Source organism: Bos javanicus, chromosome 5 (genome assembly GCF_032452875.1).
Source record: "Bos javanicus breed banteng chromosome 5, ARS-OSU_banteng_1.0, whole genome shotgun sequence".
In the NCBI taxonomy this organism is placed as follows: domain Eukaryota; kingdom Metazoa; phylum Chordata; class Mammalia; order Artiodactyla; family Bovidae; genus Bos; species Bos javanicus.
In genome coordinates, this window is record NC_083872.1 from 21,568,734 (window position 1) to 21,595,825 (window position 27,092).

Consider the following 27,092-nt stretch of genomic DNA (forward strand, 5'->3'; position numbering starts at 1 on the left):
ATAACTCCACATTTCCTTCACCTTTCTGTCCCCAGTAATCTCTGTTTTACTGTCTCCATGAATTTTCCTATTCTAGATACCTCACATGAAGGAGAATCGCAACAACTTTGTAATTTAAGGGAAACTAAGTTTTTTAATTTTTTTTGCTTTTTTTTTTTTTTAAGTGTATTTAAATGGAGGGAGAGTAGAATGGTAAGAAATGAGCAGGGGCACTGAAACAGCTGGAACTATGTTGCTTCAAGGGATGGGTTTCTTCAAGGAAGAAATCCCTGGCCTCAGTCATTAAGCCTGATAAGTGGGCCTGGGAGCTTGCTATGTTTATGTCAAATAGGAGCTACCCCACATCCAAGGTCAGGGGCAGTGGCCGAGAGGAACTACCCCATGTCAGAGGTCAGGGGTGGCGGCCGAGAGAAGCTACCCCACACTCAAGGTCAGGAAGGGCAACTCATCCAGGGTAAGGAGCAGTGGCTGCACTTTGCTGGAGCAGCTGTGAAGAGATACCCCACGTCCTAGATAAGAAAAACCCAAGACGGTAAGTATTGTGAGAAGGCATCAGAGGGCAGACACACTGAAACCATAATCACAGAAAACTAGCCATCTGATAACACGGACCACAGCCTGGTCTAACTCAATGAAACTAAGCCATGCCATGTGGGGCCACCCAAGACCGGAGGGTCATGGTGGAGAGGTCTGACAGAATTTGGTCCACTGCAGAAGGGAATGGCAAACCACTTCAGTGTTCTTGCCTTGAGAACCCCATGAACAGTATGAAAATGCAAAATGATAGGATGCTGAAAGAGGAACTCCCTGGGTCGGTAGGTACTCAATATGCTACTGGAGATCAGTGGAGAAATAACTCCAGAAAGAATAAAGGGATGGAGCCAAAGCAAAAACAAAACCCAGTTGTGTATGTGACTGGTGAAAGAAGCAAATTCCGATGCTATAGAGAGCAATATTGCATAGGAACCGGAATATTAGGTCCATGAATCAAGGCAAATTGGAAGTGGTCAAACAGGAGATGGCAAGAGTGAATGTCGACATTCTAGGAATCAGTGAACTAAAATGGACTGGAATGGGTGAATTTAACTCAGGTGACCATTACATCTACTACTGTGGGCATGAATCCCTTAGAAGAAATGGAGTAGCTAACATGGTCAACAAGAGTCTGAAATGCAGTACTTGGATGCAATCTCAAAAACGATAGAATGATCTCTGTTCGTTTCCAAGGCGAACATTCAATATCACATTTCCAGAACGTTCAATATTACGGTACCCAAGCCTATGCCCCAACGAGTAATGCTGAAGAAGCTGAAGTTGAATGGTTCTATGAAGACCTACAAGACCTTTTAGAACTAACACCCAAAAAAGATGTCCTTTTCTTTATAGGGGACTGAAATGCAAAAGTAGAAGTCAAGAAACACCTGGAGTAACATGCAAATTTGGCCTAGGAATACAGAATGAAGCAGGGCAAAGGCTAATAGAATTTTGCCAAGAGAATGCACTGGTCATAGCAAACACCTTCTTCCAACAACACAAGAGAAGACTCTACACATGGACATCACCAGATGGTCAACACTGAAATCAGATTGATTATATTCTTTGCAGCCAAAGATGGAGAAGCTCTATACAGTCAGCAAAAACAAGACCGGGAGCTGGCTGCTGCTCAGATCATGAACTCCTTATTGCCAAATTCAGACTTAAATTGAAGAAAGTGGGGAAAACCACTAGACCATTCAGGTATGACCTAAATAAAATCCCTTATGATTATACAGTGGAAGTGAGATTAGATTTAAGGGACTAGATCTGATAGACAGAGTGCCTGATAGACTAGGGACGGAGGTTCGTGACAATGTACAGGAGACAGGGATCAAGACCATCCCCATGGATAAGAAATGCAAAAAAGCAAAGTGGCTGTCTGAGGAGCCCTTACATAGCTGTGAAAAGAAGAGAAGCGAAAAGCAAAGGAGAAAGGAAAGATATAAGCATCTAAATGGAGAGTTCCAAAGAATAGCAAGAAGAGGTAAGAAAGCCTTCCTCAGCAATCAATGCAAAGAAATAGAGGAAAACAACAGAATGGGAAGGACTAGAGATCTCTTTAAGAAAATTAGAGATACCAAGGGAACATTTTATGCAAAGATGGGCTCAATAAAGGACAGAAATGGTATGGACCTAACAGAAGCAGAAGATATTAAAAGGTGGCAAGAATACACAGAAGAACTATACAAAAAAGATCTTCATGACCCAGATAATCATGATGGTGTGATCACTCATCCTCACCTAGAGCCAGACATCCTGGAATGTGAAGTCAAGTGGGCCTTAGAAAGCATCACTACGAACAAAGCTAGTGCAGGTGATGGAATTCCAGTTGAGCTATTCCAAATCCTGAAAGATGATGCCGTGAAAGTGCTGCACTCAATACGCCAGCAAATTTGGAAAACTCAGCAGTGGCCACAGGACTGGAAAAGGTCAGTTTTCATTCCAATCCCAAAGAAAGGCAATGCCAAAGAATGCTCAAACTACCGCACAACTGCTCTCATCTCACACACTAGTAAAGTAATGCTCAAAATTCTCCAAGCCAGGCTTCAGCAATATGTGAACCATGAACTTCCAGATGTTCAAGCTGGTTTTAGAAAAGGCAGAGGAACCAGAAACCAAATTGCCAACATCCGCTGGATCATCAAAAAAGCAAGAGGTTTCCAGAAAAACATTTATTTCTGCTTTCTCGACTATGCCAAAGCCTTTGACTGGGTGGATCACAATAAACTGTGGAAAATTCTGAAAGAGATGGGAATACCAGACCACCTGACCTGCCTCTTGAGAAATTTGTATGAAGGTCAGGAAGCAACAGTTAGAACTGGACATGGAACAACAGACTGGTTCCAAATAGGAAAAGGAGTACGTCCAGGCTGTATATTGTCACCCTGTTTATTTAACTTATATGCAGAGTACATCATGAGAAACACTGGACTGGAAGAAGCACAAGCTGGAATCAAGACTGCCAGGAGAAATATCAATAACCTCAGATATGCAGATGACACCACCCTTATGGCAGAAAGTGAAGAAGAACTAAAAAGCCTCTTGATGAAGGTGAAAGTGGAGAGTGAAAAAGCTGGCTTAAAGCTCAACATTCAGAAAACGAAGATCATGGCATCTGGTTCCATCACTTCATGGGAAATAAATGGGGAAACAGTGGAAACAGTGTCAGACTTTATTTTTTGGGGCTCCAAAATCACTGCAGATGGTGACTGAAGCCATGAAATTAAAAGACGCTTACTCCTTGGAAGGAAAGTTATGACCAACCTAGATAGCATATTCAAAAGCAGAGACATTACTTTGCCAACAAAGGTCCATCTAGTCAAGGCTATGGTCTTTCCAGTGGTCATGTGTGGATGTGAGAGTTGGACTGTGAAGAAGGCTGAGCGCCAAAGAATTGATGCTTTTGAACTGTGGTGTTGGAGAAGACTCTTGAGAGTCCCTTGGACTGCAAGGAGATCCAACCAGTCCATTCTGAAGGAGATCAACCCTGGGATTTCTTTGGAAGGAATGATGCTAAAGCTGAAACTCCAGTACTTTGGCCACCTCATGCGAAGAGTTGACTCATTGAAAAAGACTCTAATGCTGGGAGGGATTGGGGGCAGGAGGAGAAGGGGACGACAGAGGATGAGATGGCTGGAAGGTATCACTGACTCGATGGACGTGAGTCTGAGTGAAATCCGGGAGTTGGTGATGGACAGGGAGGCCTGGCGTACTGTGATTCATGGGGTCGCAAAGAACTGGACACGACTGAGGAACTAAACTGAATTGAACCGAATTATCTGTAAAAAAAGTTCACCAAGGAAGCTTTCTTATCACCAAATGTTTGTTTATAAACATTGAGAATGTAATTTGCAGGCCAGTTAATGCGTTGGGAATGATGGTACTGACACTCTTTAGCAAGCATTCATTTTCAGTTCTTTGCTCAGTGCTGGTAACTGAGCTTTAGCAAAATATCTGTGTCTTGTCACAGCAGTTCTGTGAAATGAGGAACAAAAGGGTATGTTTTGTGACTATAAAATACATTTAAACTAACATGGCATAGCCAAATAAAACCTTTAATCTTGGTCTTACTAGAAATACTTTCTGCACAAACTAGCTATTTTTATGAAAGTACTAAAGATAATATCTTCCTGAAAGAGTAGCATCTATTTATGTAAAATGCTTTTAAAATTTCTTTTTAAAACATTGTATATGTTACAATTAAACACAAACCTCTTAAATATTTAATTCCAAACAACAGAAATCATGTGCAAAGATTTTTAGGAAAAAAATCTCAGTGCCAGACAAAATCTACCTTGGGAAACGTGAAGTTACTCTCATTCACAGTTTAAAACTCATAGCTCAGTTCCTTCCAAATTTAATTTATACTAAGGCATCCTAGCTGTGGGTGCCAGAATGAAAATTCCATCAAAGAGGGGATATTTGCCCTTTGTCTCACTACAATATTTCTTGTGTTTAAACAGGCATGGCCCATGGCAGACCTAAGTCAAGAGTTGTTGAATATTGGCCCTGTAGAGTCTGATGTTCCCCAGCTTCAGGGCGTACAACATTCAATTCTTCCATGCTACGTCCTTAAATATCTAGAAGAAGCTGTCTTCACTGGTAAAGACCTGTAGTTGGCACAGGATCAAGTTCAAGTTGCTCCTTTCAGATTGATAATTTTGGAGATTTCAGTCCTCTCAGCTTTCCCTGCCATGTTCCAGGGTTCAGACTTCACCATCCCTTGTTGCTCTCTGAAGCCCCACAGATGATCCCCAGGTACCCATACAGAGAATTGCATATCCTCTTCTGTTTAAACTTTCTTGTGTTTTTTTTACTTCCATTTCTCTATCCAAAGTTTTTTTTCACCCTGCCTCTTTCTTTCAAGACTGTCATTTCCCCTTTAAATCAGTGATTTTCAAAATTTGGGAAGTTGATTACGGCCATCATAGCTTTCTATCTTTGCTGTTTTACTCAATGATTATTAACTTTACTTGATTATTAATTATTCACTTAATGACTATTATTCCAAATAATAATAAAGTCTAAAAAACCACATGGTAGTTATTTTTTTAATGTATTTAAAGAAACTTAGCATATTAAAAAACAGAGACATCATTTTGCCAACAAAGGTTCATATAGTCAAAACTGTGGTTTTTCCAGTAGACATTTATGGATGTGAGAGTTGGACTGTAAAGAAGGCTGAGGGCCAAAGAAGTGGCGCTTTCAAACTGATGCTGGAGAAGACTCTTGAGGGGCACTTGGACAGCACGGAGATCAAGCTAGTCAATCCTAAAGGGAATCAACCTTGAATATTCACTGGAAGGACTGATGCTAAAGCTGAAGCTCCAATACTTTGGCGACCTGATGGGAAGAGTGACTCATTGGAAAATATTCTGATGCTGGGAAAGATTTAGGGCAGGAAGAGAAGGGTATGACAAAGGATGAGATGTTTGGATGGTACCACTGACTCAATGGACATGAATTTGAGCAAACTCCGGCAGATTGTGAAGGTCAGGGTAACCTAGTGTGCTGTAGTCCATGGGGTCACAAAGAGGCGGACACAACTTAACAATATGTTTAAGTAAATAACTAGTATAGTTAACTCCTTAAATGCACGTTGCTTACTATCAATGAGACAGGCTTTACTCTTTTGGAAAATACTTAGTAATCTTACCCAGTGCTTTTAAAACTACATTTCAATACTTGATACTTAATTTGATATTAGTAATGGTTAATCCGTAACAGATGACGGGCATATTGATATTTGAGGTTTTCCTACGTGAGGCCCCATTAGTTTGTTGGGACTGGGTCAGAAACATGTCCCTAGTTTTCCATGTTTGTGAAGTCATTCAAATCTCTTTCTCAGTGTCACAGACATTCCCAATAACAGCAATTTAAAGACTAGACTAGTCTTACTTCCTTTGTGTTAAATCTACTCTGTATGGATCCTGGGCTAGTTACCTACAATGCTCTTATTGGATAAAGTTACCTGGAATGTTATTTTCTAATACCCTGGAAATCCAGCATTGGTGGTAGTTGGTTAGTCACTAAGTCGTGTTTGACTGTAGTCTGCCAGGCTCCTCTGTCCATGGGATTTCCTAGGCAAGGATACTGGAATGAATTGCCGTTTTCAACTCCAGAGTATCTTCCTGACCCAGGGATCAAACATGAGTCACCTGCAGTACAGGTGGATTCTTTACCAACTGAGCCTTCAGAGAAGCCTTAAATCCAACTTTAGACTTGCCTAATAGATTCCCTTAAAATTGCCTTATCTTATTTACAAGGTTGCCCCCCAATAGTTTCTTTAACAGTGAAGACTCTTACCTATCCGTATACTTAGAAATTTCTTAGGTCAGGTTCATCAGAAAGTAGATCCTAAGACAAATCTTTCTGGCATAAAGATTGATTGGAAAAATAGCTCAGAAACAGCCCTCACAAGGGAGAGAGGGAAGCAGAGTTGTAAGGGAGAAAGGGAAGACACCCTTATAAAGGAGAGAAGGAAGACAGAAAAAGTTGAACTGTGTTGAGGTCACAACTGCAATACTGGCAGATCCGATGGAAAGCTCTGGAGCTGAGTGAACTTTAGACTTGACTCCAACTCAGCAAAGCAGCTGAACTCCTGTACCCCAATAGCAGACAGATAGTGTGTAAGATGTCTCTGAGAAGTGACTTGACCTTGTGCAAGGTAACGACCTTCACCATAGGACCACCTTGTGAACCATCAGATGACAGAAGTTCTGGCAGCACAGAAATCGGTGCCTCAGTACTAAAGAGGAGACCTGGGCAATGACTCATAACGTCCACCCCAAGAGCTTCCTCTCCTATAATATAGGAAAATGCAAACTGAGTTTTTATATGAATCAAGCTCACATTTTCCATTATTTTGAAAGTGTCTTTGTAATTGTGTATCTCACTAAACCATGAGTTGATTGAAGGTCAGGGACAGGACTTTTCCACTTTTAATTTCTGACATCTGGCACAATATGTATATAGCTGTTCAAAAATTGTTAAAATATTGAAACTAAAAAACTGGACATTTAACACAAGTCCATAAATAAGCAAATTACAAAAGATTAAGAATACAATTGAACTTTGAGCAAACATTAGGGTTACTGGGCCCTCCATATACTTGGGTTCTCTGTACCCTAATTTCCTTTACATCTGCAGATTCAATGCATCACAGGTACTGTGGTTAAGTAATATGTATTTATTGAAAAAAATAATGTATAAGTAGACCCTTGAAGTTCAAACCTTTATTGTTCACAGGACAGCTTAGCATAGTTCAGTCACTTAGTCGTGTCCAACTATTTGCAACCCCATGGACTGCAGCACGCCAAGCTTCCCTGTTCATCACCAAGTCCTGGAGCTTGCTCAAACTCATGTCCATGGAGTTGGTGATGCCATCCAACCATCTTATCCTCTGTCATCCTCTTTGCCTCCTGCTTTCAATCTTTCCCAGCATCAGGGTCTTTTCAAATGAGTCAGTTCTTTGCATCAGGTGGCCAAAGTATTGGAACTTCAGCTTCAGCATCAGTCCTTCCACTGCATATTCAGGACTAATTTCTTTTAAGATGGACTGGTTGGATCTCCTTGCAGTCCAAGGACTCCCAAGAGTCTTCCTTGGCACCACAGTTCAAAAGCATCAATTCTTTGGTGCTCAGCTTTGGTTATGGTCCAACTCTCACATCCATACATGGCTACTGGAGAAATCATAGCTTTGACTAAATGGATCTTGGTCAGCAAAGTATTGTCTCTGCTTTTTAATATGCCATCTAGGTTGGTCATCGGAGAAGGCAATGGCACCCCACTCCAGTACTCTTGCTTGGAAAATCCCATGGACGGAGGAGCCTGTTAGGCTGCAATCCATGGGGTCGCTAAGAGTCGGACACGACTGAGCGACTTCACTTTCGCTTTTCACTTTCATGCATTGGAGAAGGAAATGGCAGCCCACTCCAGTGTTCTGGCCTGGAGAATCCCAGGGACAGGGGAGCCTGGTGGGCTGCCGTCTTTGGGGTCGCACAGAGTCGGAAACGACTGAAGTGACTTAGCATAGGTTGATCATAGCTTTTCTTCCAAGAAGCAAGTGAAGTGGCTCAGTCATGTCCAACTCTTTGTGACCCCATGGACTGTAGACTACCAGGATCCTCCATCCATGGGATTTTCCAGGCAAGAATACTAAAGTGGGTTGCCATTTCCTTCTCCAGAGGATCTTCCTGACCCAGGGATCGAACCTGGGTCTCCCACATTGTAGGCAGATGCGGTACCATCTGAGCCACCGGGGAATTTCATGGCTGCAGTCACCATCTGCAGTGATTTGGGAGCCCAAGAAAACAAAGTCCACACTGTTTCCATTGTTTCCCCACCTATTTGCCATAAAGTGATGGGACTGGATGCCGTGATCTTTGTTTTCTGAATGTTGAGCTTTAAGCCAACTTTTTCACTCTCCTCTTTCACTTTCATCAAAAGGCTTTTTAGTTCCTCTTCACTTTCTGGCATAAGTGTGGTGTCATCTGCATATCTGAGGTTATTGAAATTTCTCCTGGCGATCTTGATTCCAGCTTGGGCTTCCTCCAGCCTGGCATTTTGCATGATGTACTCTGCATATAAGTGAAATAAACAGGGTGACCATATGTAGTCTTAACATACTCGTTTCCCAATTTGGAACCAGACCATTGTTCCATGTCCATTTCTAACTGTTGCATCTTGACCTGCATACAGATTTCTCCAGAGGCAGATCAGGTGGTCTGGTATTCCCATATCTTTAAGAATTTTCCACAGTTTGTTGTGATCTACACAGTCAAAGGCTTTGGCATAGTCAATAAAGCAGAAGTAGATGTTTTTCTGGAACTCTCTTGCTTTTTCGATGATTCAGCGGATGTTGGCAGTTTGATCTCTGGTTCCTCTGCTTTGTCTAAATCTAGCTTGAATATCTGAAAGTTCACAGTTCCTGTACTATTGAAGCCTGGCTTGGAGAATTTTGAGTGAGCATTACTTTGCTAGCATGTGAGATGAGTGCAATTGTGTGGTAGTTTGAACATGCTTTGGCATTGCCTTTCTTTGGGAATGGAATGAAAACTGATCATTTCCAGTCCTGTGGCCACTGCTGAGTTTTCCAAATTTGCTGGCATACTGTGTGCAGCACTTTCACAGCATCATCTTCCAGGATTTGAAAGAGTTCAGCTTGAATTCCATCACTTCCTCTGGCTTTGTTCATAGTTATCCTTGAGTTCACACTCAAGGATGTCTGGCACTCTGTTCAAGGGACAACTGTATATAAAAATCACAAATTTAGTTAAAAGACTTATACATGACTGTTTATATATTATAGCATTTTATTATCAAATGTAATGAAGTGTAATCTAACCCAAGGATTTTCAAGCATGCTAACACTTAAGGGGTAAGGAAAGAGGTAGCTGATTCTCCCCTAATCCTCCCCTGCATTTGCAACAATACTGAAATTTTATGTCCACATCATCCCTTCACTGAAAAAAAGTCCTTAAAGAGCTAATGGTTCTCAATAGTTATTTCATATAACTGTTGAAAAAAACACAGTGCTTTAATCTGTGAAGGCTGCTCTAACAAATGTTAGGGACTGGATGGCTTATAAACGAGAGACATTTATTTCTTACTCTTCTGGTGACTGGGATGTCCAAAATCAAGGCTCCAGAGACTGTGTATTTGGTGAGGACTTGCTTCCTGATTCATGGGCGATTGTAGTTTTGCTATAGCCTACATGGCAGAAGCGGCAAGGGACCTTCTCTGTCACCTGATTTATAAGAGCACTAATCCCCATCATGAGGGAATCACCCTCATGATCTAATCACTCTCAAATTCCCCACCTCTTAATGCCATCACCTTGAAAATTAGATTTCAATATATGAGTTTTGAGGGGCTACAACCATTGAGCTTATAACAGGCTTTATTATAATTTCTCATATTTACAAACAGCTCTAAAGTAAAACAATTACAAGAATATACAAATTAGACATTATTATCATGTCATTTTTCAAAAAATGCCTGCTTACAAGAGTCACAAACATTTTAAAAATATTGTGTCTAGTTTCTTAAGATGAAATACATGCACTTAATGCTGTAAATTTCTTCCCATCACTGCTTTTTACTGCATTCCACAAATTTTGATAAGTTGTCTTTATATTTTTATTCTCTTCAAGTAATTTTAAACAATTATTTTCTTTGACTCAAACATTTGTCTTCTTTAACCTTAAAGTTATTAAAAAACATATTGTCTAACTTCAAATATTTGGGGATTTGACGTCTATCTTTCTGTTTGATTTGTACTGTAATCCCTTTGGGTCTGAAAGCGTACTTTATGTTTTTCTATTCTCTTAAATTTGTTAAGACATATTTTATGTCCTCCCAGAGTGTGGTCAGTCTTGATGAATGCTCTATGTGAGCTTGTGAAGGATGTGTACCTTGCTGTTGTTGGCTGAAGTAGCCCATAAATATCAATTGGTTCAAATTAACTGACAGTGTTTTTCAGGTAAAATATATTCTGATTTTCTGCTTGATGGTCAGTCAGTTGCTGAAGGAACAGTGTTGAAGTCTTCAGCTACAGTAATGAATTTGTCTATTTCTCCCTTTCATCTTACCAGTTTTTGCCTCTCTTTTTTTGGACACACTCTTGTTAGGTATACACATTTAGGAGAAATTAAAATTGACTTCTTTATCATTATATAATGCCCATTTATCCATGATAACTTTCCTTCTTCTGAAGCATGCTTTATTTGGAATCAATACAGTACTTTAGTTTTCTTTTGATTATTGTTAGCACAATGTCCATTGCTCCATCCTTTTTAACCAATTGGAGATTTTAATTTTAAAGTTGACTTCCATCAGACAACATAAATTGTCTTGCTTTTATACCCATTCTGACAATCTTTGAATTTAAATTGGTGCTCTGACCATCCACGTTGAGAGTTATTCTTAATACAGTTGGATTAATATCTAACATGTTTGTAACTTTGTTCTATTCATTGAATTTATTCTTTTTCCCCTTTTTCTGCCTTATCTGCTACTAAATGAACATCCAATATGATTCCCTTTTACTTCACATCTTAGCACATAAATTAGTTTTTTTTAATGTTGCATTTGCCTTAGATTTTCCAATATACATTTTCTTTAACTGCCCTGTCTGATAGTCTTTATATATATATAAAGCAGCAACAACCACAAAGAATTATATATAATTTTTTTATGTATTTACTTATGGCTGTGATGGTTCTTTGTGGTTGTTACTGCTTGGGCTTTTCTCTGGTTTCGGTGATCGGGGGCTACTCATGGGGCTTCTCTTTATGGTGGCTCCTCCTGTTTCTGAGCACAGGCTCCAGGTCATGCGGGCTTCAGTAGTTACAGCACATGGGCTCAGTAGTTGTGGCTCCTGGGCTTTAGAGCATAGGCTCAACTGTTGTGATGCTTGGGCTTAGTTTGCCTCATGGCATGTATGGCCTTCCTGGATAAAGGATTACCATGTTTCCCATCTTGGCAGGTGGACTTTTTTTTTTACTACTGAGCCATCAAGGAAGCCTCCCAATATGCATGGAATGATACTCGACCACTTCACTTGTAGCAACAGAATATTTCCAATCCCTGTTTCTTCTCCCTGTGACATTGCTGTCATTCACTATCTATCCATAGGCTATACTCACACAGAACATTGTTGCTATTATTACTTGAAATACAGTTATCTTTTATATTAAATAAGAATAAGAAAAATAAAATATTTTTTAATCTTTTTTTTCTCTGACATGTTCTTTTCCTTTAAGTAGATTCAAGTTTGTGGTGTATATCATCTTTCTTCTGCTAAGCCCCCCAATATACATTTTTAATTAATCTAATTGTTATTAAAATACTAGACCACTTCACTTGTAGCAACAGAATATTTCCAATCCCTGTTTCTTCTCCCTGTGACATTGCTGTCATTCATTATTTATCTATAGGCTATACTCACATGGAACATTGTTACTATTATTACTTGAAACACAGTTATCTTTTATATTAAATAAGAATAAGAAAAATAAAATATTTTTTAATCTTTAAAAAAAATTTTTTTTCTCTGACATGTTCTTTTCCTTTAAGTAGATTCAAGTTTGTGGTGTATATCATCTTCCTTCTGGTTAAGAAATCTTTTAACTTTTTTTTGCATACAGGTATGCTAATAATGGGGTTTCCCTCATAGCTCAGTTGGTAAAGAATCCGCCTGCAATGTAGGAGACCCCGGTTCAATCCCTGGGTCAGAAAGATCCACTAGAGAAGGGATAGGCTACCCACTCCAGTATTCTTGGGCTTCCCTTGAGGCTCAGCTGGTAAAGAATCCACCTGCAATGTGGGAGACCTGGGTTTGATTCCTGGATTGGGAAGATACCCTGGAGAAGGGAAAGGCTGGCCACTCCAGTATTCTGGCCTGGAGAATTCCATGGTTTGTATAGTCCATGGGGTTGCAAAGAGTCGGACATGACTGAGCGACTCACACTATGCTAATAATGAATTCCTTCAGTTTTTGTTTGTCTTAGGAAGTTTTTATATTTCGCTTTCACTTTAGAGAGTAATCTTTCTGGATACAGAATTCTTGGCTGGTTCTTTTTATTTTTCTTTCAACACTGAAGATCCTACCTTCTTTCTTGCATAATTTCTGACAAAAAGTCCATTGTATCTTTGTTCCTTTATAAGTAAGGTTTATTTTCCCTTCTCTAGATTCTTTGAAGATTTTTTTTTCTGTCTTTCTCTCTTTATGTTAGAGGATGCTGCTGCTGCTAAGTTGCTTCAGTCGTGTCCGACTCTGTGCGACCCCATAGACGGAAGCCCACCAGGCTTCAGCATCCCTGGGATTCTCCAGGCAAGAACACTGGAGTGGGTTGCCATTTCCTTCTCCAATGCATGAAAGTGAAAAGTAAAAGTGAAGTCACTCAGTCTTTTCCGACCCCTAGTGACCCCCATGGACTGCAGCCTCCGTCCATGGGATTTTCTAGGCAAGAGTACTGGGGTGGGTTGCCACTTCTTCTCCATTTGGAGGATGAGGGTTTCTTAATATTATGTGTGTGGAAGTAGTGTTTTGGTACTTATTTTTGTTCTGACTTTCATGGATGTGTGGTTTGGTGTCTATCATAAAGTTTGGGAGCTTCTCAGCCATTATTACTTCAAATATTCCTTCTTATTGTGGTATGCCAGTTATGTGTATCTTATATCTTTTGACATTATTCCACAGGTTTTGGATGTTCTGGGTTTGGGTTTTTTTCCCTTCTTTTTGAATTTCATTTTGGGAAGTTTATATTGATCTGTCTTCAAGCTCACTGATGCTTTCCTCAGATTTATCTAGTTTATTGATGAACTTATCATAGGCATTCTTAATGTCTATTATAGGGTTGGGTATTTCTAGCATTTCCTTTGAATTCTTCCTCAGAGTTTGTAGGTCTTTGCTTACTTTACCCAAGTGTTCTTGCACATTATCTAACTTTTTAAATTAGAGCTCATAATGTTTTGCCAAGAGTTTTAAAACATTTCCTATGATAATTTTAACATCTGTGTTATATTTGAGTCTAGTTCTGAAGCTTACTTTATCTCTTTAGACTATTTTTTCTTGCTTTTTGTCGTATATTAAACAAAGATTACACATCCCCTTCCCATTCCAGAGCCTTTAGGGGATCTTCACCAGATCTTCAACTGAAATCTGGTAGATTTTCTAGAGGTAAAACCCACAAAAGGTCCCCTAAGACCTCAAAACCTAAGAATTTCTCATTTTCATGCTAAGTCACAGAATTAATACTTAAATGTTGGCCCTGATGCTGGAAAAGATTGAGGGCAGGAGGAGAAGGGAGTGACAGAAGATGGGATGATTGGATGGCATCAACCAACTCAATGGACATGTGTATGAGCAAACTCTGGGAGATAGTGAAGGACAGGGAAGCTGCAGTCCATGGAATTGCAAAAAGTCAGACATGACTTACTGGCTGAACAACAAACAACAACAATTAGCTTATGGCTACCTCTGCTTCTGCTCTAGTTAGCAGATTCCAAACTGCAAATCTCTGAATTCATCTGTCTAAGGCAATGACAACCCACTCCAGTATTCTTGCTTGTGAAATCCCATGGACAGAGGAACCTGGCAGGCTATAGTCCACAGGGTTGCAAAGAGTCAGACATGACTGAGAAACTAAAAAATAACAACAAAGCCAGTATAGTATTTTCCCTGAAACCTGCATTGTCTGATGAGTTCAAGAAAAGTCATTAATATTCTTTTTAAAAATTGTAATAGCAGTTATTTTCAAGCTCTTTACATGTTATTGCTAAAACTGGAAACCTCTTAGTTCTTTTAGGTGAGTGAACTTTGTCTTTCTTTCTAGTTTCTAAGTTTCTATTGCTGTAGTCTTAGTTCTTCTTTTTATTGTCCTGTTTTGATGTTGACTCATTTTTTTAAACATTTTTATGGGATTTGGTGAAAAGTAGAGGTTAATACATTTGTTCAATTTCCCACCCAATTCTTTCAACTTTACCATTATATTCCCAAAGAACTCCATGAGACATAGTTTCCTCAATTAAGTCAGTAAGTATATTAGTTCCTAGAATCATTACTTTGTTCACTTTTATATATTCAGGGCCAAGACAGTGCTTGGTAAATAATAAGTACCTCAAAAACTTGTTCTAAGTGAATGGGTAGATGACTAAATGGCTGAATGAATGAATGGCTACTTTCTTTACTGCAGTTACAGGTATGCCGAGAAGAGTCTTCTCCTCAAACCACCTCATCATTGGTCTGCTTGTGCTGGAAGCTCCTTTGGAGCTTCATAGGTGTCGGTCTGAAAGCATTTTCTTGTTTCTGGAGTTATGTGTTCATGTTGAATGATGGGAGAAATGAGAGAGAAGACACTATCATATAACATTCCAGTAGAAAATTTGCATGAACCTAAATAAAATTGTTTGAAAACTGTCAAAACTGGCCGAAGTCAAATGTTTGTCTTGATAAGATATTCTTCTTGTAATACCTTGAGGGGAAAGCAAAATGTCTTTAATATTATCTTTTTTCTTATCACAATTATACTTGCAAATATTTTTAAAATGATAAATTATTACTTTTACTGAAGAATTTCCATATCTCATTTGTTACTCTAATGTCTGGCACAGAGATAGTTTTTAATAAATAATATTTTCTAATTGATCAAATGAATGCATTCATTCACACCTTGTGTTGAGGGATGTGTATTTATTATAGATTTCTGCTCTAGAACAGAAGTTAGCAAATTTTTTCTAGGTAAAGGGCCAGGTATTAAATATTTTTTATTTGTGGGCCATAAATCCCTGTTGTAACTGTTCACCTCTGGTATTGTAGAGCAAAAGCAGCCACAGCCATGTGTAAATGAATAACATCATTGCATGCTAATAAAACTTTATTTGAAAAATTAAGAAGTGGGCTGGATTTGAGCCATGTACCCTGGCTTGGCTATCCCTACATTAGAGTCCAGATGTTTGACCCAGATATATACTCTATAATTTTATATTCCTCTTTCTACTGAACATTCCTTCTGGGATGTCCATAGGCACCTCAATCTCAGCATGCTGAAAACTGATTTTATCATTATTCACCTGCTTTGAAGTGTTCCCTGTATATTTTCTACCTCAAGAAATGACAAAACTCTCTCCTCAACTAATAAACAGTCTAAGATTGCCTATGTTCACTTAGTTGTTTTTTTTGTTTTGTCTTGTTCCTTCATCTGGAATATGTTTCTTTACTATTTTATTTTGTTTAATAGAGACCAATATCCCTTTCATTTTATAGGATAACATTTTAACAAGTTGTGTGTGTGTGTGTGTTCAGTTGCTCAGTCATGTCTGACTCTTTGTGACCCTATGGACTATAGCCCACCAGACTTCTCTGTCCAGGGGATTTTCCCAGCAAGATTACTGGAATGGGTTACCATTTCCTCCTCTGGGTGATCTGCCCAACCCAGGGATCAAATCTATGTCTCCAGTATCTCCTGCATTGCAGACAGATTCTTTACTGTTGAGTAACCAGGGAAGCCCCTATTTTAAAAAGTAAGATACATGAAAATAGGATTTGAAATCAGCTATGTTTTAAAAGACATATGACCATGATTTCCTTTAAATTTTATCACTGTATTTCTTTTTTTTTTAATTTTATTTTATTTTTAAACTTTACATAATTGTATTAGTTTTGCCAAATATCAAAATGAATCTGCCACAGGTATACATGTGTTCCCCATCCTGAACCCTCCTCCCTCCTCCCTCCCCATACTATCCTCTGGGTCGTCCCAGTGCACTAGCCCCAAGCATCCAGTATCGTGCATCGAACCTGGACTGGCAACTCGTTTCATACATGATATTTTACATGTTTCAATGCCATTCTCCCAAATCTCCCCACTCTCTCCCTCTCCCACAGAGTCCATAAGACTGTTCTATACATCATTGTCTCTTTTGCTGTCTCGTACACAGGGTAATTGTTACCATCTTTCTAAATTCCATATATATGTGTTAGTATACTGTATTGGTGCTTTTCCTTCTGGCTTACTTCACTCTGTATAATAGGCTCCAGTTTCATCCACCTCATTAGAACTGATTCAAATGTATTCTTTTTAATGGCTGAGTAATACTCCATTGTGTATATGTACCACTGCTTTCTTATCCATTCATCTGCTGATGGACATCTAGGTTGCTTCCATGTCCTGGCTATTATAAACAGTGCTGCGATGAACATTGGGGTACACGTGTCTCTTTCCCTTCTGGTTTCCTCAGTGTGTATGCCCAGCAGTGGGATTGCTGGATCATAAGGCAGTTCTATTTCCAGTTTTTTAAGGAATCTCCACACTGTTCTCCATAGTGGCTGTACTAGTTTGCATTCCCACCAACAGTGTAAGAGGGTTCCCTTTTCTCCACACCCTCTCCAGCATTTATTATTTGTAGACTTTTGGATCGCAGCCATTCTGACTGGTGTGACATGGTACCTCATAGTGGTTTTGATTTGCATTTCTCTGATAATGAGTGATGTTGAGCATCTTTTCATGTGTTTGTTAGCCATATGCATGTCTTCTTTGGAGAAATGTCTATTTAGTTCTTTGGCCCATTTTTTGATTGGGTCATTTATTTTTCTGGAGTTGAGCTGTAGGAGTTGCTTATATATTTTTGAGATTAGTTGTTTGTCAGTTGCTTCATTTGCTATTATTTTCTCCCATTCTGAAGGCTGTCTTTTCACCTTGCTAATAGTTTCCTTTGATGTGCAGAAGCTTTTAAGGTTAATTAAGTCCCATTTGTTTATTTTTGCTTTTATTTCCAATATTCTGGGAGGTGGGTCATAGAGGATCCTGCTGTGATGTATGTCGGAGAGTGTTTTGCCTATGTTCTCCTCTAGGAGTTTTATAGTTTCTGGTCTTATGTTTAGATCTTTAATCCATTTTGAGTTTATTTTTGTGTATGGTGTTAGAAAGTGTTCTAGTTTCATTCTTTTACAAGTGGTTGACCAGATTTCCCAGCACCACTTGTTAAAGAGATTGTCTTTAATCCATTGTATATTCTTGCCTCCTTTGTCAAAGATAAGGTGTCTGTATGTATGTGGATTTATCTCTGGGCTTTCTATTTTGTTCCATTGATCTATATTTCTGTCTTTGTGCCAGTACCATACTGTCTTGATAACTGTGGCTTTGTAGTAGAGCCTGAAGTCAGTGTATTTCTATGACAGTGGATATCTATGACTACGTTTGGAAATAGTATAAAAAGCCAAAATTTGAAAAGTTGTAAATGTCAAATCTATAACCAAATGGTCTTACCATACATCTTATCCCCATAATGAGTTTTGGTTTTTATATATGAAAGCATAAAGATAAGGAATATATTTATTCATGCATATGTAAAATTTCTATTTTTGAAATGTTATGCTTTATTGAGGAAACATAAAAATTGATGGGTTAAGATTTTTATAATACTGTTTTGAGCATAACATTATATATTATTTAAATTATTAACTTGAGGTACCATATTTCTTACCAATTGGTTGTCTTTTTCCCTCATTGCTTAATTTAGTTAGTAATTATTGACCAAACCTGCTTGCTCTCTAAAAGAAATCCATTTCCCCATATGTTTGTGTGAACTGAACATGATGTTTGTGTGAGGCTATTAATCATGAAGACACATAATTTATGTATTTGGGGTGTGTGTGTGTGTATCTCAGTCACCGAGTCATGTCTGACTCTTTTGTGACCCTATGGACTGTAACCCATCAGGCTCCTCTGTCCATGGGATTCTTCAGGCAAGAACACTGGAGTTGGTTGCCATTTCCTCCTCCAGGGGATCTTCTGGACCCAGGGGTTGAACTTGCATCTCCTGCACTGGCAAACAGATTCTTTACCACTGAGCCACCTGGGAAGCCCTTATGTATTTGGACAGACGCATTAATGCATGTTTTCACTTGAAGTTAAATTTAAACCCAGAAGATAACAGTAAATTTACTCAGCTGTATCTTTTTTCACATACAAAATTTGTAAAGTAAGCCTTTTAAAACATGAAATTCATGTTAAAGGACCTAAAAGTACCCATGGGTCATGATCTGGAGTGAGATGTTCCTGGAGTCAGGGGAACATCCATACTCAGCTTTCAGTTCTTCAAAAATAGCTGTGAATTTGTGAAAACAACGTCTCCTATTTATTAATACCACCTTTATTTACCCTGTATGTGTTTTTCCTGGATGATTGCTCAAAATTTTGCAAGTTAGTCTGTGAATGAATACATAAGAAAATATTTATCACTAATCACATGCGCTCACTCACTTAAGGGAATTTCCATTTCATAGATGAGTGTGTTCCAGATGTGTTTCATAAGTTGCTTCTCCTAGAGACATTGGTAGAGAAAGAAAACTCAGAAAACTCAGATTAAATTGCCATCCCAGAAGTTCATGTTTTGTCTGAGAACAGAAGTAGGGGTCTTAGAGGGCAGAAGCCTTTTGAAATTCTTTCCAAATTTTAGCTTCCAGACAGCAAGGAGAGGCAATGGTGGCCAGAGAAGGGTGAATGAGCAAAAGAAAACATAAGGATCCAGAATTCTGGGTCAAGGCATAGCCAAGCATCTCCCACAAACTAGTTTTAAAGGAGCAGCAAAAAGAATTATGTACAGATAAACTTATGTAAAGTACTCATGCATCACTGTAAATTGCTTTGAAGAGACCAAGTTTGATTCATATAATTTAGTTTCTTAATGCTCTCCCACCTGAACCCCATGATACTTTATGTTCTCTGGTTGGTGCTGGTTCCTTTCCAGGTAGAACCCAAATAAAAGGTACAATTTCAACTCAGGGGAATGGATACAAGGCAGCTCTACTTCAAAAGGTCAACTTCTGTCCTAAAGACCATAATTAGCCTAAACTATTAATAGTCACTTTTACTAGTTTCTAAAATAGAACAAGTTAGTCTTACTGTTGGATTTCTTCACAAAAGCTTTTGGTTTAGTGCTAGATTAAAAGGTAGAGTTAAATGGACACTATACGTTGCTTTGGAGTTCTTTTGCGTTGGAGTAATCTGTATTTTGGTAACCAGTTTTTACTGACAGAGCCACAGAATGACAGTGTGGTTTAAAATTGCCTACGAAGCACAATGTGTTCATGAAAAAATGTTATAGAAATACTCTGCCTTTGTCATTTTATTCAGGGTCTCCAAAAGCTGGCATGTCACTGAGGTAAAAGGGTTGACTCTTCCATTGTCTTTCCACCAAAACCTCCTATATAATATTTCTCAAAGCAAATTAGTGGCAAACAACTCATTTACATCAAGATATCTTTCTTACCACTCCTGCACAACTGGAATTCACGCCATGTCACCTTCTAATCCAGCCTTAGATATTAGCCTTTGATTGCATGCTTGTTCACTTAGGTAAAGGAAGAGTGTGTTGTGGGCAAGAAGCGTTTGCCTTTCACATCTCTATTAGTGCCCTATTGCTGCTGTAACAGAGGACCACAAATCAAATGGCTTGAAACAACACACATTTATTATTTTACCATTCTGGAGGTCAGAAACCTGAAATGGTCTCACTGGTGCAAAATGAAGATGTCAGTGGGGCCGTATTCCTTTCTGAAGACCCTAGGTTAGAATGGAAAAATCAGAACATTTGTGCCTTTTAGTAGTGCTGTGGCTTATTAAACATCACAAGCTGTGCCTGGCATTGTGCTCAATTGCATGTTGTTGCTAAGTCAGGTTTGACTCTTTTGTGACCACCATGGACTATATAGCCCACCCAGGCTCCTCTGTCCATAGAATTTCCCAGGCTACAATACTGGAGTGAGTTGCCATTTTTCTTCTCCAGGGAATCTTCCCAACCCAGGGATTGAACCCATGTCTCCTCCATTGACAGGCAGATTCTTTACCACTGAGCCAGGAGCGAAGTCCCTGTGCTCAACTAGATGGAACTAAATGACTCTCAGTTCATAGGCCCTGGGGAGTGCTGCTCCATTCATTCTGTTTCCTTCCACTTTTATTCCAGACCTCCAAGTGGCAGCAAGTACTGATAAGTGGGTTTGCCTCAGTAGACCTCAAATTTTCTTTCAATGGACTATGCCACTGTTTTAAGAGAGGTTGAGGGTGTATATAAAGAACAAAGGGCATTCCCAAACTTATTTGGCCATTATCCTAAGTCATATCTTCCAATACAGTTTTTATTAGCAATAAAATTGGCATATCCATCCTATCAATTTATCTCCTATATATAAGATGAGTTTTATTTGTGACTCTCATAAACATTTAATATCCTTTCTATGTAGAAGTTCTGGATCTACTCATATCACCAGCTGGGACTCAAACATAGATCTGATTCTTTGTTTAAGGCCTTCCTTATTCTTAACCATAAGTCACCTTTGGCTACATACTATACTTATTTTAAAGTTTAAATAATTTCATTAGCTATATCCCACACATAATAGATGTTCAATAATTGTGAAGTTTTCTCCTCCTGTTTTATGAGTAAAAGGAGAATCAAGTAAACTAGAAATTTTAAAATATTGTATAAGGTAATTTTTATATTAACCAGCCCTCAGCAAAAAATTTTCAGTCTAAGAGGTACCTGATTTTTTCATTCACGAATTGGTCCCTTCATTTATACATTCAATTAGCTTTTACTTTTTCAAGAGAAATATAAGGTAACATGAATAAGACCAAATTTAGCTTTGAGAAGAACATTCATGTTTTTAAATCAGCAACATAGAAGAATGGAATTCAACTGTGTCCCTGTAACTCTCAAGGCTAATATTTCTATTTTTCCCTGATATAGAATAACATAAGCAAAGAAGATGAACTGTCTGAAACTTATAATAAATAATACCAACTCAGGTGTATAGCCATAACTTTTATTTCTGTAACCCCAACATGAATTCATCCTTGTATCTTTTGACAGTAACATACTTTGGCATAACTCTGTCTGAATATGATAACCCCTATAATAAGTCAGTAAGACAAAATTTTGCTTGATTAAAAAAAAATTGTGGACAGGATACTCTCCAGTATTATTAGGCTCCCAACGCTTACTGAACAACTAATGACAGGTTTTTCTCTGTTGCAGCTGGCGAAAAGTTTTATAGATCAGTAGATATTTCTCAGGACATCAAATGCAGGATGAGATCAGTCTGTCTCTTTGGGATTAGGCTGCAAAGCTATTGGTGTTTCTGAGGAAAAACAGTGACAGATGTTGTATCATTCACTTTGTTGTTGGGCAGATTTATATAGGCATCTTACTACCACGTAGCTAATGTTAAAACCAGAATTTCCACATGTGAAAATATACACTGTTGGCTTAGCAAGTACGAATACTTGCTGTATCATCTTATGGTGTAATAGTTAAGCAGAATGTGGAAATTTTACCCTTTTGGAAATACAATTTGGAAAGCCAGACTTCATTTGATTTTTTTCAACTATGAAATTTTCTAAAGCTTTACACATAGGCTCTTTTGATATTTGCTAGAGGATGTGATGATTTACAATGTAGATCATATAATAAATGAGACTAAACTCTGGAGTCAGAAAATCAGAGCTTGAATCCTGGTTCATCCATCTGAGATGCATGACCTTGGTGAAACCAATCAACATTTCTAGTATTTATTTGTGAATAATGTATATCAGCCTCAGACATTTACTATAAAATTTTATCTCATTTTTACTTATAATATTTGGCATATAGTAATACTTACTAGCTATTATTATTACCTTATATTAAGTTTTGAGCAGCAACACATCCAAAGTATTGAATTGAAAAAGACTTTATAATGAAGGAGCCAGACAGAGGTGTGTTCAGGAGATGAAGTAGAGAGAATGATTGATTATCCCTAACAAGCAACAGTTGCAAGAAATGACCAACCCTGTAGAGAAAAGGGGAAGAGACTGGTATCATCAGAATCCAGGAAAATCTGTAGCCTTGGGGATGGAGGGTCTCTGAATAAGCGTGGCAGTAGAAGCAGAGACACAGGGCCATTGAAACAGCCACAGTTAGTGGGGAGAAAGGTGAAGGAATTCAATTCTCCGTCTGCCTGGCAAGTTGCTCTCATTTGTCCGACCCAGTGAAAGCCAGAGATGAAGGAAACAGCATAAGGAGGTCCATAGGGGACAGCCCACTGGGGCTCAGGACAGGATAAAGATGGTAAAAGAGGATAGCCAGCATGATATTAAATTTAACCATCTCCTCAGGGCCCATGTCTCCTCATGAATTGTGACAATTTGGGCCTGCTTGCCAAGCAAACACTTGCTCTGTCCCATTCAGGATACAGCTGTGGCCTCCTTGGAGCCCCCACTGCTCTGGACGCCAGTTTCTCTCTCTCTCTCTCAGCCATGTGGAATTCTTTCAAATCCAAGGTCTTGAGGTCAGAAGTCCACAGAACTTCCCTAAACTGGAAGCCTTCTGAATCTGGCCTCCTAATGGAAAATCATTGCCAAGAGCGCTCTAATGTGAAAAGGTGCAGGCATAGCTGTGTGACTCTACTGAGTCACTTCCAACATCAGCTCCCAGACCACCACCACGTTTTACTCTCCTAAACACACACTTTTGAACACAAGTAGTTTTTAACCTTTTTCCAAATAGAAGAGGGTAAATTTATCAAATATAAGATACTTGTCAGTAGTTGCCCTTTCTACCAGTACATTTAATTTAGGAACTTCTTTCATGGGAAATAGTTGGTGATTTCAGACTGTTCCATAACAGTATCTCAGGGGAATAAGGTACTGGTATGGCATATGATTAAACAGAAAGCATGTTTTCGGAATGTCTTTCCTCTCTTGCTTTAAAGTAGCTAGATATAATTTAAAGCAGAAGATTGAGATCAGTTTCTGACTCCACCAGCCTGGAGAGCTCCCTTAACCTTACTGGGTGGCCATGCTTTCATCTATGACATTAGCATATGAATATTTTCCCTGCTCTTGAGTAGAAATTACATAACAGATATAAGGATCTTTTATGTAAATCATAATTTATGTGAGAAATTCATTCTTTTTTCTTTTCTTTGTCTCTGTCCCCTTCTCTCTCCTTCTTTTCTGATAATATGAACTCTGCTGTCTTCTAACTCAGGGAAAGCCTCGGGTTTTGCTCGAGTTAGACAATGACCAACTTGGAGACTCTGAAGAAGTCACATGATGCTAAACAGATAATAGATACTTTAAAGATACATTATTTTAAAAATCCCTTTGAATAAAATATATTTAACTTTGTCTTTAATTCTGAACTTTAACTGTACAAAGTTGTTTAACAATGATCATATTCAAATATTAATTCTTTTTTGAGATACAGTTGGTTTCCCAGTTCCTTGCTAAGTTAATAAAGAATAATATTATTTCAAATAATTGATTAATCATGCTTAATTCAGTTATGCTGTTAGTATAACTTTTAAGAAATGCTTACCCTCATCACAGAAGAAGAATGATATAATATACCAGATGGAAATCCACTTACTCCTTAGGGGTCAGGAATGCAAATAAAATAACTATGTAATAATATGGTCCAGCTGCACTTTGGATTTAGCAGAGGCCCCAGTTGTGATGTGACATCTGAAAGATTTTTCACAACATATTTTTCCAGCTGAAATTTGTCTTGTCCAGATACAGGATCTGCCAAATTACAAAAATCTACACAGATGCTAGATTTTGAAAAAGAAGGGACTGTACAAGTTAGGAATTTTTCATAACTACTCCTTCTCTCATCCCCCTCAAAATGCAATACAGCAACTCAGATAGTCTTCAGTGAATCAATCAAACAAGCGGGTTCTACCTTGCTCTGAGTATATTTCTTTATAGGAGACACATCAAAAGCCCCTGACAGAGAGTGTTTGTAGTTTGTCTGTGAGCATGTTTTCAAAATATGGACCATTACTGGAAAACCAAAAAGCACATGGATAATGTACACTTACATTTTCACTGCTGTTCAAAGGACCCTCAACCTTTGATTTGTATCCTTGATCCTTTTACAACTAGAGTCAGTTGGTGTACTGAAGAGTCTTATGAACTATATGTCAAGTAAATTGAGTCCAAAGCCAGATTCTCCCGTATGCATGTTTTGTGGCCATGGGGACAGGCATTCAACTTCCTGAGTGTGAGATTCTGAAGTAAACAAAGTCATGCTTAAACCTGGGCTTCCCAGGTGGAGCTAGTGGTAAAGAGTCTGCCTGTCAATGCAGGAGATATAAGAGACATAGATTTCCGACCCCCGAAGTAGGAAATGGCACCCACTCCAGTATTCTTGCCTGGAAAATTCCATCAGCAGAGGAGCCTGGCAGGCTACAGCCCTTGGGGCCACAAATAGTCAGACATGACTGAGTAACTGAGAAAATGCTTTACTAGAGAATCTCCAGATTCCTGCTAAATTCTGAAATGTATTGAAACTTAACGCTTCGAATTTTAGAATTCAGCTATCCATGGCATAAGCTGCCCCAAAATGGCCTCAAAATAATTTTTTTCTTTAAATTTTAATATATTTAATTTTTTTAAAGTAGTTTTAGGTTTTCAGGAAAAAAATGTTCAGAAGTACAAGGAAAGCCTGTATACTCTCTGCTCCACTCTCATGGTTTCCCTTATTATTGACATCTTGCATTAGTTTGGTGTATTTGTTACAACTGATGAACCAGTACATTAGCTGAATTCCATAGTTTGCATTAGGGTTCACCTCTTGTGTTGTGGTGGTGGTTTAGTTGCTAAGTTGGGTCCAACTCTTGCAACACCATGGACTGTAGCCTGACAGACTCTGATTCTTCAGGCAAGAATACTGGAGTGGGTTGCCGTTCCTTCTGCAAAGGATCTTCCTGACCCAGGAATTGAACCCAGGTCTCCTGCATTGCAGGCAGATTCTTTACTGACTGAGCTATGAGGGAAGCCCCTTGTGTTGTAGTTTTGACAAATGCATAATGGTTTGTGATCTCATTATAGTATCACACAGAATACTTTCATAAACCCTAAAAGTACCCTGTGCTCCACCAATTCATTCCTGTTTCCCTCCTCCTGAACTTGGGAAACCATTGATTTCTGCCCCCCTCAACTCTATAGTTTTGCCTTTCCCATAATATCATATGGTTAGGATCTTACAGTATGTAGCTTTTTCAGGTTGGCTATTTTCTTTTAGCAACATGCATTTAAAGCTCCTCCATGTCTTTTTGTGGCCTGATAGCTTATTTATTTTTTATCATTGAAAATATTCCATCACATAATTGTATTACTATTTGTTTATCCATTGTCCTATTGAAAGGCGTGTTCATTGCTTCCAATTTTTGGCAGTTGTGAATAAAGCAACTACAAGCATTAGTGGGCAGGTTTTTGTGTGGACACAAAATTTTAACTCATTTGGGTAAACATCTAGGAGCAGGATTGCTGCTGTATTTTAAGACTATGTTTAACTTGTAAGAGAGTGCCAAACTGCCTTACAAAGTGGTTGTTTCATTTTGTGTTCCCACCAAAAAAGAGTGAGAGCTTCTATACACAAATGTTTTTATTTTAAGAAATGCAATATAAATAAAGTTGGTCCAAATTGCTCCTGAGTGTGAATAGTTTAATAAATAAATATCAATTAACTTATACTTCATATCATAGGAATTCTTGATTACACAAGATAAAAAGAGTTTGATGTACGTTTAATAATGTTGTTTTACAGACTTTACTATCTCTTAAACTATTCCATATAAACAAAAACTGTTTCTACATAATCTCCTTTAAGAACACTTTAGCTACATGTGATAATATTTACTACATTTCATGTATATTTATATTACTATAAGTTAGATATGCCACTGATGAGTCCCAGGAATTTCTACAGCACTTCTGAGATAATCACAAGTCGTGTTGGTTTTATTGAGTCTCAATATTTGACCTCTGCTTGATGCAGATGTTATATGGTGATCAGACACATCTTGGTGAGATCCCAGATTATAGCATTTAGAATATCATTGTATAAGAAATTAAATTTTTTGGCCTAAAATATAAGCTTTGGAGCATGAGACCCTTAGTATAGCTCCTGATTTCCTCTTTGTTTTCATTTATTTCCACTCCTGCTCTTGTCCAACATTCCAGATATAAAGAAATATTGTGCTGTGCTTGTTGTGCTTAGTTGCTCAGTCGTGTCCAACTCTGTGTGACCCCATGGACTGGAGCCCACCAGTCCACGGGGATTCTCCAGGCAGGAATACTGGAGTGGTTTGCCACGCCCTCCTCCACGGGATCTTCCCAACCCAGTAATCGAACCTAGGTTTCCCACATTGCGGGTGGACTCTTTACCGTCTAAACCACCAGGGAAGCCTAAAGAAATATTATTCAACATGAAAATGTTTGCTTTATGGGTCCTGGAAGTTCAGGGGTTGGGACTTTGCCTTCCCATACAGGGGTGCAGATTCGATTCCTGGTCAGGGAGCTAGAAAGCTAGGATCCCACAAGCCTTGTGGCCAAACAAAACAAAACAAAGCACAAAAGAGAGGCAATATTGTAACAAATTCAGTAAAGATTTTCAAAATGGTTTGCATCAAAAAAAATCTTAAAAAAAAAAAAAATGTTTGCTCTAGTCCCAAATTCTGGAAGCCGGTAGCATATAGTGGGTCCTAGAGTCAAAGTGCTGGTTCA

General features: G+C 38.6%; 1 long non-coding RNA gene across 1 annotated transcript; it reads right to left on the reverse strand.

Moving 5' to 3' along the window:
- Positions 1-7,205: 7,205 nt before the first annotated feature.
- Positions 7,206-21,258, reverse strand: LOC133247213 (uncharacterized). The gene is made up of 3 exons (XR_009736318.1): positions 20,024-21,258; positions 18,804-18,864; positions 7,206-9,285 (listed from the first exon to the last, which is right to left on the reverse strand). It is a non-coding gene; the product is annotated as an uncharacterized LOC133247213 (long non-coding RNA).
- Positions 21,259-27,092: the final 5,834 nt, after the last annotated feature.